We start from the raw sequence: 12494 nt of genomic DNA, 5'->3' as shown, positions 1-12494 counted from the left end.
CTAAAGACCATCCTGCTGGGCTGTCACACAAGATTTATTTTTAAAAAATCAAAGAAATATTTTACTACATGGTAATCAACAAACTTAAAGTGACATAGTTTAGAATATGCAAAGTGTTTTCTTATCCTAAGTTTTCTTTCCTCTTCTTTGGTTATCAAGTATACAGTAAGACTATGTGAGTACTTGAATAAATCAGAAGACAGCCATGAACATTTTATTACACAGAGCATAAGCACATCTATCTGAAAATTCTTCAGTGAAGTTACACCTGCACTCATTTTAGAAACTACTCGTTTGTTGATAATTTTGACTTGCAGGATTTTTCCCTGAGGACAAAAATTAAGATTATCACTCCCAATGTAATTGCAGACCCTGAATATAAACTTGATTGGAAAGATAAAAAATAAATAAAGTTTGTTTATGTGACTACAAAATACAACTATCCAAAAAGAGCTAGCAGAATAATAACCCAGAAGGCTGGGTCTTTATTATACACTCTTTGAGTCATTAATACCCATGCCAAGCAAATAATACTATTGCAGTTTAATCACAAAAAAGTAAGTTCAGTTAAGTTACCCCAAATATGGACAGTCCAAGCGATGTGTAAAAGGTTACACTAAAATGTAAAAATGTTACACTAAAACATACATAGTTCCTACAATCACTCTGGTTCCTTTCCAGGAGCTTGAAGGAAACAGGAAAGCAATATCAAAAAGATATCTAAGGGCCCACAGTCCTGGCATTCAGAGCTTACAAGCACTCAGAGGATCTGGTCAAACTCCAGTATAAAATGAAGAATAGATGAGAAGAGAAGCAAAAATACTATAATAATTTATGGAATCATTAATAGACACTTACATATTTACTATTTTTCCAAAAACATCCAAGCATTTAGCTTCAACTACTACCCAGGTGTCAATACATGTAGCCACCTGGATATCCATTTCAAACTCAACACATTCAAATCAGAACATGTCATCTTGCTCCCAGGAGTACTCAAGTATGAGCAAGATAGATTACGAGTATGAAAAACAGATAGATGATAGATGTCATATATAAATATGAATTTATTCATAGATGAATATAGTATAAAGAAACCCACAAAATCCCATTTTAGAAGGGAGAGTAAGGGAAATGAAAGGGATATAATAGAGGGGGTAAACTTGTTCAAAGTATACTGTATGTGCCTATGGAATTATCATAATAAAAACCCCTTGTATGCCAATCAAAAAAAAAGTGTCCCTCTTTATTCCCTACCACATTACCATCATCCAACTGGAAACTCAGCAGCCATCCTAGACTATTCTCTCTTATCCAATCAATACATCTACTTTCTAAACCACTCTATGCTATTATCATTGCTGTGGTCCAAGATACCATCACCCTCACACCAGAGTTACTGCAGCAGCTTTCTCACTGGTCTTTCATGCTTTCTCCACTCTGATGATTATTCAGGTTATGAATTTCTTTATGCAAAAGTGATTAGATGTCAATAGTGTATATCTTTTGGAAAAGCAAATCTGACTTTGACACTTCCCAGTGTCATTGCCAGTTTGCCTATCAGTAAAATCCAAGCTCCTTACCATGGAACAGAAGGCCATGGATAACCTGGACCCGGCACCGTGCACCCTGTCTTCTTCCACTGAGTCTGCACTGCCAAACCTATAGCCACTCCTCCTCAATACCCATGGATCAGTCTTGTATTTGTGTTTTCTTTCTGTAATTTTGCACTTTGTCTCTTACATTGTGTCTCTGAGTGCTATCCAAACTTCTCTTTCAAAGCCTACACAATTTTTGGAGCTTCAGCTTCCATGATTGTGGTCATCTACAGGGGATTTCTACCCCTGCACCTGACAGGCCTTAAACTGAACTCATCATCTTCCTCCCAAGGCTGGAAGAACTCATGACTTCCTTATTTCTTCTTACTCTGGGTCAAGCAGACTAAGAAACTAAAACTAAACTTTAATCTTCATCTTTACCCAATATCTCATTCCTTGGCATGTTGGCTGATGAAGCCATCAAATTTTGTTAGGTCTCCTGTAGTTACATCTTTCCAGAATGATGTTCTCTATTTCCATGACTTCTCCCAAGATTGGGAAGATCACAACCTGAGGACCTGACCACCCTTCATTCTGCTCCTCCATCTCAATGAAGAAGCAAACTGTTTTCATTAAATCAATTCCTGGAGCCCAAACCCTACACAAATGTTCCACTCAACCTTGGGATAAGCCAGAAGAGAAGAGAAGAGAAGAGAAGAGAAGAGAAGAGAAGAGAAGAGAAGAGAAGAGAAGAGAAAGAAGAGAAAGAAGAGAAAGAAGAGAAAGAAGAGAAAGAAGAGAAGAGAAGAGCATCTGCTAAAACTTAGTGGTGGAGGTGGGAATGGCAATTAGATTTTTAGACATTCTAGAACATGAGGGGAATGAGGTTGTGGGAAAGTATACAGCCAGCTTCAACAGCATTATCATGTTCTAATCTTACCAGAGGACAGTAAATTGAGTTTTGATTCTTAAATTATGTTTTATAATATGCACACACATATATCTATCATCTATAGTCCTCTGCATATATGAAATGTCAGGTGTGTGTGTGTGTGTGTGTGTGTGTGTGTGTGTGTGTGTGTGTGTGTGTGTGTGTGTGTGTGTGTGCGCACTATCCCTTAGCATTTTTGCTCAGGGTTGGTGCTCTACCACTTGAGCCACAGCTTCACCTCTGGCTTTTTGATGGTTAATTGAAGATAAAGTGTCTCATGTGCTTTTTCTATACCAGCTGGCTTTGATCTGTGATTCTCAGATCTCAGCCTCCCCTTTGGTTTCAAGTGTGAGCCACTGGCACCAGACAGTTTTTAATTTTGTTTAAAATTTCTTTCTGTCTGTCTTTTTCATAGTTTAGACTCAGGGCTTTATGTTTACAAGTGATGATCCATGGGTGTGAGTTATGTTTGCTTGCTTGCTTTTTTTTTTTTTTTTTGGCAGTACTGAGGTTTGAACTAAGAACTTTGCTCCACCACTTGAGCTATTCTCTCAGCATCAGCTCTTAATTTATAAGGTTTTGGTTTGGTTTCTGTTTTGTTTTTCCAAGAGAGAACTTCTAGAACAGTCAGCAGGAGCCCAATAAGTAATTGGGGATATGAGCTCAAGAAGTTAGTATCTGTGAGTATTTACTGGGCACAGTAGACCTCAAAAAGGGAAGATGAGGTTCAGGGAAGTTAGGGGCTTGCTTACAGTAACAGTGTTAGATCTAGGATTCCAACCCTTGAGTCTGAAGCTTGTCACAAAGGGACACTAGAGGAGATTTGCATGATTTAAGCAAAATCTTATTTTACAACTAGAGGTTATGGCTCTTGGCCACATGTCGAGTTTAAATTATTCCGAGAGTTGTTTTGGTTTTTTGTTGTTGTTGTTGTTTGTTGTTGTTGTTGTTGTCGGGCATGGGGCTTGAACTCTGGGCCTGGACACTGTCCCTGCACTCTTCAGCTTACGGCGAGAACTCTACCGCTTGAGCCACAGCACCACTTCCAGTTTTCTAGTGGTTTATTGGAGATAAGAGTCTCAGAGATGTTCCTGCCCAGGCTGGCTTTGAACTGCAATCCTCAGATCTCAGCTTCCTGAGTAGTTTAGGATTACAGGTGTGGGCCACTGGAAAGTTGGCCCTATTTTCTTGGGAACCATTTCTTACCTGTAAAATTAGGGTTACTCCTAGATCACCTCTAACTGTCAAATAACTATCATGTAAGGTGTAAATTCTGCTCTGTCTCTTCTCAACCATGTAAAGCAAAAAGGCAGCTTAGGGTCATCTTCCTCTTCTGAAAATACCCAGAATGACAGCGAGTATCTCGCCCCCAGCTCCCCGGCCAGGCCTCCACTGCCCTGTAGCTGTGCTCTGCTTCTCCCCTGTTCACTACAGCCTCCAGCTATGGTCATTCACCACACCCACTGCTTTCACCATATCCATCCACCTTTTAATAAGGTGGTCCTCTCAGAGTAAAGGAGGAACCTAGGTGTAAGGAGTCTGTGGCAGAAGGCCAATCCACAGCGGGCAGCATTGGGAGGGATTTTCGCTGGGAAAAGCACATATAGACAGAGGGAACCAAAGAAATTCTGGGCTGAGAAGACCAGGAACAGGCAACACTTAACAGGTCATGGACATGGCTCAGTACAAGATTCTAAGGGATATGTTGCTGTTTGGGCTCTGTAGAGCTTAACAAATTCCATTCATGGTAGAGCTCCTAGTAGCAGAATGACAGGCAACAGAGAAAGGTCTAAGAGAGGAATGGAGCTACACCCCTGTCCCCAGTCACCAATAGATCACTATTTAGGTAGATTATCTCCTTTAAGTATATACAATACACCAAACCCACATTTATAAGACATAAATTAGGGAATGCCTGATTATAGAAGGACGAGAGGAAGGAAAGAAGGAAGGAAGGAAGGAAGGAAGGAAGGAAGGAAGGAAGGAAGGAAGGAAGGAAGGAAGGAAAGAAGGAAGGAAGGAAGGAAGGAAGAAAGGAAGGAAGAAAGGAAGGAAGAAAGGAAGGAAGGAAGAAAGGAAGGAAGGAAGGAAGAAAGGGCGGGAGGGAGGGAGGGAGGGAGGGAGTTCAGTGATGGAGCATCTGCTTAACATAGGCAAGGCCCTGGATTCCATCCCCAGCACAAGAAAAGAAGTGAAAGAGTAGCGAAGGGAAAAGAAAAAGGAAAGGAAAGATTAAGCCAAGTCCTAATGGCTCATGCCTGTGATCCTTAACTACTCAGGAAGCTGAGATCTAAGGAGCATAGCTGGAAGCTAGCCAGGCAAGAAGGTGCATGAGACTCTTATCACCAATAAATTACAACAAACAAACAAAAAAAGCACCAAGAACAGAACACCCAGAAATAGAGCTGTGGTTCAATGGTAGAATGCTAACCTTAAGCTAAAAGAAGCTCAAGCACAGTGACCAGGCCTAGCGTTCAAGTCCCAAGAGTGGTGAGAGAGAGAGAGAGAGAGAGAATGATTTCCCTTAATTATGTGATTTCTCTAGTACTTTTACAATTGGGCCCATTGATAGAAACTCCCTCTCATTGTGGTGAGGAGGCAACCAAAGGGAATTGCGAGTGAACCAGAATCTTGGAGTTGGGAAACCTAAGATTTAGCCCTATTTTCTTGGGAACCATTTCTTACCTGTAAAATTAGGGCTACTCCTAGATCACCTCTAGCTGTCAAATAACTATCAAGTAAGGTGTAAATTCTGCTCTGTCTCTTCTCAACCATGTAAAGCAAAATGGACCCATGACTGAGGCGGCTTTGGGTCATCTTCCTCTTCTGAAAATACCCAGAATGACAGCGAGTATCTCGCCCCCAGCTCCCCGGCCAGGCCTCCACTGCCCTGTAGCTGTGCTCTGCTTCTCCCCTGTTCACTCCAGCCTCCAGCTATGGTCATTCACCACACCCACTGCTTTCACCATATCCATCCTCTGCTTGGGATTTTCTAAAGTCCCATCTCCTTTGAATTTGGACAAGTTGTTACATCCTACTCAATTGGCTTTGCTGCTCCATTAAGCTCCTCCTCAGCTATCTTCCCCTTCATGCTTCCTCCTCCACCCCCAGCTTCTGCCCCAGAAGTCTCATGACCTTCCTCATAGAGCCTGTTCCAAATTAGCTGACCCCAGGGCTTGCTACAAAGACAGCTGCTGAGGCGGCAAGCTAAGGGCTGCTGTGCATTCATCCTGTCAGTCCTTGCAACCCTGACTCAGAACTGTTTGGTGGAGGAAGGGAACTCCACCTCCCCAACCCCATCAAAAAAAAGCCCTACCTCCTGTCCAAATTACTTTCTGTAAGAAGTACCTCACAGACAGCAGGCTGCTTTTGCTATTTTTGTCCCACCATTCTTGATAGACCAACAGACTGGTCTCAATTGTGGCCTTCCTGACCCCAATATTCTCTGTTTTCAATCTCCCCTGTCACAACTCTGCTGACATGTCTGGATCAATTCCTTGAAGAGAGGTTTTCATTCCTCAGTATGTAAATGCTAACATCTTGCCTATTTTTCTGTATCCTGGTGCCTAGGAAAATTTTGTTTTCTCCCACCTCAGTTCAAGCTTTGTGATAAGCAAGGAACTAAATAACAGGTAAAGGCTGGGATCTGCAAGGTCAGTAATTCAGGAGAGAGAGCCATGGTCTCCCAGACAGTCAGGGCATGAAGGCAGGGGGATGGTTGCAAGCATTTTCCAGAGGGCACTGCCAGCCTGGTGATTCTCCCTCCAGCAAAGGGGAGGCAGTGCTATGCAAATGAGTCCTTGCCCCAGAGTTTGGTTTCTTCTCCCTGAGCTCCTGGCACAGTGGAGCCCGCTTGAGTGGCCACTTGGCAGAACAGAGAAGGGCAGGCTAGCAGTCCCAAGGCTCGGGTGACAGGGCCAGGCCCAGGAGACAGGGATGTTGACTGGGGCTTTAACAGCACTCTTGATGCCAATCTCGGGCTGAAAACCTGATATTTCCACTCTAAACAACAAGAAACACAGGCAAGAGGTTGGGGAGAGGAGGGTAGTGTACCAGGAGAGCCCCCTGCAGGTCTTACTGGGTGGTGTCTGAGCCCAGCAAGGTGGCACAGGCTGGACAAGGCTTTCTTGAGATCCCTGGGATAATGATGATGGTAATGATGCGGATGATGATTGTGATAGTCATGATGATGATTACCAACCTTGATAATGAAGAAGTGGAGGAAGAGGAGGAGAAGGAGAAGGAGGAGGAGGAAGAGGAGGGGGAGGAAGATAATAGCTCACATTTCCTGAGTATTTACAATGTGTCACAATTTGCTTCATGTAATCCCTATGACAGACCTCAATAGAAGTTTGTGTTCTGGTTCTGCATATAAAGTGTCCTTCCAAAAGGCTTGTGTGTTAAAGGCTTGGTATAGCTGGTGGCATTGTTAGATGTGGTTGGATCATGCTGTTCTTCACGGGGCTTATCCACTGATGTGTTCCTATTGAATGGGCTATCAGGAAGGTGGGACTCAACTAGAAGAAGGCGGTCAGAGGGAGATATGCCCTGGAGAGATACACCTTGTTCTCTCTCCTCCTCAATCCTTATCCCTTTTTTCCCTCTTCTCTATTCTGGACACTATAATTTTACATTTGCATGCTATTCCCTGCTTTTAATTATTTTCCTGGGACCAGAGCCTGAGCATTGGAGATACAGCTCAGTGGCTGAACACTAGCCCAGTATGCACAAAGCCCTAGATTCAAACTTCAATGCTGCAAAAAAAAAATCTTAAACTTCTCTGGGGGGAACATTAGCACTGAAATATTCCCCCACCTTTTTTCTGGCAGTACTGAGGTTTGAATGCAAGGCCTCATGTTTGATAGGCTGGTACTCTACCACTTGAGCTATGCCTCCAGCTCTAGTTTTTCCTAGTTGTTTTGGAGATAGAGTCTAGAAAGTTTTTTTGCCTGGGTTGGTCTCAAACCACAGTTTTCCAGATCTCAACCTCCTGCCTTTTCTTGAGTTTTTTAGGTCAGCATTCCTGCAGCTATGTATAGTCAGAATCAACTTATAAGATTTTTATGTCCTGCTTTTTAAATGTAACAGTGGCTCTCTATACACATTTGCATATATAAACATAGCAATGATGTGCTTTCTAGTAATGTACTATATTGCTTATAAGATTTTTATGTAACAGTGTATCTAGATACACATTCACATATATAAACAGAGCGATGGCAGACTTTCCAGTAACCCACTATATTGTATTTCATATTACTGAAGTGATACAACATTGCAAAAAGAACATGGATCTGACAATGCTGGCAAGTATGTAGCACAGCAGGAACTTATTGAAGGTGGGCATCCAAAATGGCAGAGCCCCTTTGGAAGCCAGTTTGGCAGTTTCTTCCAAGACTAAATATACTCTTAGCACATGATCCAAGCAACCATGCTCCCTGCTATCGACTCAAAGAAGAACTTTAGTCCAAAAAAGAAACCTGCACATTACTGTTTATAGCAACTTCATTCATTCCTAATTCAGTGAATGGACAAATGAACTGCAGTACATACTAACAAAGGTATAATATTTAGCATAAAAAGAAATGAGCTATGAAGCCTAAAAAGACAGCACCAGTGGAACCTGTAATCCTAGCTACTCAAGAAGCTGAGATCTGAAGATTGCAGTTCCCAGCCAACCGTTAACAGGTAAATCTATGAGATTCATATATCCAATTAACTACCAAAAAAAAAAAAAAACAAACAAACCCGGAAGTGAAGCTGTAGCTCAAGTAGTAGAGTGTTAGCCTTGAGCAGAACAGCTCAGACAGTGCACAGGCCCTGAGTTCAAGCCCCAGGATTGGTGTACACAATCACGCACGCATGCGCGCACACACACACACACACACACACACACACACACACACACACACACACACACACGATATGGATCTGCCTGCCAGGCATGGTAGACATGCTGTAATCCCAGCTACTTTAGAGACAAAGACAAGAGGATCTCTGTTAGAAGCCAGCTCCATCCAAGTTAGTAAAGATCTTATTTGAAAAACCTACTAAAAGGGAGGAATAGTTGAACTGGTAGAGCACTTAGCTAGCAAACACAAGGCACTAAATCCAATCCCTAGTACTACCACAAAGTAAATAATAAATTAATAACTAGAAAATGCATGATGTGCCACAACCTTAAATGCATAAGTAAAAACAGGCAACAAAGAAGTTACATATTATACCATTCCAACTATCTGACATTTGGGGGGTAAACCAGAACTATAGAGATAATTAAAGGATCCATGATTGCCAGGAGTTAGGGGGGAACAGGATGAGCAGCTGAACACAGAGGATATTCAAAGGAGTGAAAAACATTCTATACAATATGTTAATGATAGATACATGTCATTATACACATGTCTAAACCCTGGAATGTACAACACTAAAAGTGAACCCTCATGTAAACTACTGGTTCTGGGTGATTGTCCTGTGTAAATAGAGGTTTGTTGATTGTAACTAAGGTACCACTTTGGGGGTGGGGATATATCAATAGTGGGGGAGGTCATATGTTACAAAGACAGAAGACACATGGGAAATCTTTGTATCTTTCTCTCTAATTTCCCTGTAAACCTTAAAATCTCTTTTCTTAAAAAAGTATCTTTACATGCCTGTAATCCCAGCATTTAGGAGGCTGAGGAAGGAAAATCTTGAGTTTGAGATCAGCCTGAACTACATAGTAAGACCTTATCTCAAAAATTTCTTTCCTAGGCTAGGAAGGTAGCTCAGTGGGAGAGTGCTTGCCTGAGTGCATGCATGAGGCCCTGGGTTCGATTCCTCAGTACCATTAAACAGAAAAAGCTGGAAGTGGTGCTGTGGCTCAAGTGGTAGAGCGTTAGCCTTGAGCTGAAGAGCTGAAGGACAGCGCCCAGGCCCAGAGTTCAAGCACCACCACTGACAAAAAGAAAAAGAAAAAAAAATCTTTTCTTGGGCTGGGAAGGTGGCTCAGTAGTAGAGTACTTGCCTCACATGCATGAGGCCTTGGGTTCAATTCCTCAGCATCAGATGAACAGAAAAAGCCAGAAGTGGTGCTGTGGCTCAGTGGTAGAGCTCTAGCCTTGAGCTGAAGAGCTCAGGGACAATGCCCAGGCCTAGAGTTCAAGCCCCATGACCGACAAAAATAAATAAATAATAAGTAAATAAATAATTTTCTTTTAAGCCATAAGGGTAGTGACACAGGTGAGTGAGTTCATCTCCTATCTCTTTGTCCAACACTGGGGCATTTGACAAATGATTTAACTGTTCTCTATTTTAGATTCCTCATCTGTAAATGGAAAAACTAATACCTATCTCATAGGATTGTTATGTGAATGTAAGGTATGTCTCTCCTTTGTAGCTAATGCTCAGTGAATTATTAGCAGTAACAATAGTCTGTATTCTGCATCCTACTCCTCCCCCCACCCCCCACCATGAGATCATGAAGTTCTCTTGGGCAGGGACTTATTCATTTCTGCAACCACTTACATCTAGCCCATTGCCTGGCACTTGGGATCTGAGCCCTAACCTTAACTTTACTCTATGTAATCTGAATTCTTTCTCAACATATTTGCAATTAATCAAATACATTTCAAAGCCCTTTGGTGTGCATTGCCTAATTTGATCTGCACACTGAGAGAGTTGGCAGAAAGGGGCTGTTTGCACACGCTCACAACCTAACAACAGTGGCTTACAGAAAACCTCTATGGGTCACATCACAAATCACTGAAAAAGATTAGAGCCCCTGATGCTGCCTCCATTGCTTGCCTCTGGTATCTCTTTGCTCTCTAACTGCTTCCCTCTGTATCCAAAGCCTCTTTTAAAAATAGACCCCAGAAGCCAGGCTCCGGTGGTTCACGCCTGTGAGCTACTCAGGAGGCTGAGATCTGAGGATTATGGTTCAAAGCCAGCCTGGGCAGGAAAGGCTGTGAGACTCTTTATCTCCATTTAACCAACAGAAAACCATTAGTGGCGCTGTGGCTCAAGTAGTAGAGCGCTAACCTTGAGCTGAAGAACTGAGGGACAACACCCGGGCCCAGAGTTCAAGACCCACAACCGGACCCCCCCCCCAAAAAAAGACCCTAGAGCAGCACCTGCACCCAGAGGTCCATGTTGAAAGTGGTGAATTGCATGCTCACAGACGGCCTTCTGACATCCTAGGAAACGGTTAAAAAAAAAAAAAAAGTGGGGCCCTGATCATCAGCAGGGGTCCCAATAATCAGCGTGGTTTGGTGGCCTGGCCCACTGGAGGGGCGGGACATCAAGAAGCGAACCTCACTACCGCTCCACAGACTGGGCCATCGGAGGGGGCGGGGCCTGCCGCGGGGGGCGGGGCCTGCCGCCAAACGGGGGCAGGACATGCTGCTGGAGGAGGTGGGGCATCGAGCCCCACATGCTGAGCTGCCTATTGGGATTGGACAGGGAGCAGCTTAGGGGAGGAGCATGAATGGCGGTTGGAAACCATTGGTGGGGGAGGGACCCAGGGGAGTAGGGTAAAGGGGGCGGGGGGGGGGGGGGGAGGGAAGTAGAGTGGAGAGTAGTCCCCTTGGAGTGGGGGAGTAGAGCGAGGGACTGAGAGAGGGACAGCAGGAGGGGAAATGTGCTGGAGCACAGTAGGGCAGGCCTGTGGAGGGCAGGGCAAGCCATTTGGGACCTCCCTCTAGAGAGGCCTGTGGAGAGGAGCCTCCAGGAGCAGAGCAGGGCAGGCCTTCCCCTTTGGAGGTTTGGAGCTTTGGGGTTGGAGGTTTGCAGATTGACTAATTGGTGGTTTGCAGACCAACTAATAAAGGTGTGTGGGGGGGGTCAGGACTGCTTATTGGAAGCTTGGAGGTTTGGTGGTGGAGGCTGCCCTTAGTTCAGGTTATCTAGCCCAGGACAAGGTAGTTGCAGGCTCTCTTTCTGGGAGTAAATAGTGTAAATAAATTTGTTATCTTTAACTGTGCCGCGATGGATGGTCTCGCTCTTTAGAGGTCATAATTAAACCAAGCACTTTAATCTCAAGCACCAAAGAGCTTGTATTTTCCCAAAGCAAGGAGCATCTTAGGAAAGGACCGGTGTGCCAGCTTTTTTCTTTCCTTCCCCCACTCCTGTGAGGGGGTGAGGAGGCGACTCTGAGTCCAGGAGGAGGGATTTTACCTAAAAATAGCTATAGCGTGTGGATCAGCCCCTAGTGGTACCCAGGACTGGGGAAGGGAGGGGAATGCTCAGGAGCTGTCGCCAGACTGGTTGCCCTGGAAACGAGAGAGGAGCAGGGGAACCTGGGAAGTAGGGATGACACAGATACCAATCCTAGGCAGAGCTGCCGCTACATTTAGGAGAAACAGCAGTGTCTGCGGCTCCCACTCACCAAAGGGGGCCCGTGGGGGGGCGGTGTCAGGGGCATGGGCACCACCCCCCAAGGGTCTCTGCTGCCGGCCACTCTCCTCTGCACACGCTGTGAGTTGAGTTGTGGGGACTTGGGATTTGGGCCCCTATTTCCAAGGCAAGTGTGGGTTTGGGAGGAGCTGGTTCCCGAGAGAGTTTTCACAGATCCTTTCAGCAAAATAAGCCCCTGTTGCCCAGTATTCTCTAAGGAGAAGGGGGGGGGGGTCTGAAGAAATGTGCTACTAAGATTATGGCATGCACAAGAAGTAAGGAGTAGACTGGAACTGGAATTATTGGAAGAGGTGGAAATCAAGTCCTACAACAATTTTACACCATTTCTTCCTCATGAGAAAAAAAATATAGCCCCTCACTCAGAGAGACAGGAGGTAGGACACTATCAAAAGAAGGCTTACCTAGATCCCTGGGACAAGGAAGAGCAAGAGAGTTCTGGAAGTGATTAGCATGAGTCTCCTCCATCCTTGGGCAAAGAGATGGAGGTCAGATTACCTAAGACTCTGAGAGAGTGTTTGAAAGCTTGTCAGGATCTAAAGATAGATCAAAACTGAGTACTTTGCTGCATGACCTAGGGTCCTTCTGCTAAGGGGGGGGATAGAGGGGAGCAAGCATGCTGATCAGGAACGAGA

At 44.3% G+C, this 12494-nt stretch overlaps 1 protein-coding gene across 3 annotated transcripts in view; it reads left to right on the top strand.

Moving 5' to 3' along the window:
- Positions 1 to 12494, top strand: part of Kcnj9 (potassium inwardly rectifying channel subfamily J member 9) — a 63382-nt gene that overhangs the window by 41573 nt on the left and 9315 nt on the right. For 2 of the 3 annotated variants that reach the window (XM_070000298.1, XM_070000296.1), the window contains exon 1: positions 11404 to 11922. The exons of the other annotated variant lie outside the window; for it this stretch is intronic. The gene's annotated coding sequence lies outside the window, so the exon portion shown is untranslated. Of the gene's footprint in view, positions 1 to 11403; positions 11923 to 12494 lie in introns of those variants that run through there. 3 annotated transcript variants of the gene reach the window in all.

The sequence above is a fragment of the Dipodomys merriami genome, unplaced genomic scaffold, assembly GCF_024711535.1.
Source record: "Dipodomys merriami isolate MVZ:Mamm:240054 unplaced genomic scaffold, mDipMer1.0.p SCAF_56, whole genome shotgun sequence".
NCBI classification, from domain to species: Eukaryota; Metazoa; Chordata; class Mammalia; order Rodentia; family Heteromyidae; genus Dipodomys; species Dipodomys merriami.
Note: the sequence above shows the minus strand (reverse complement) of the source record. Positions and strands in the feature narration are given on the sequence as shown.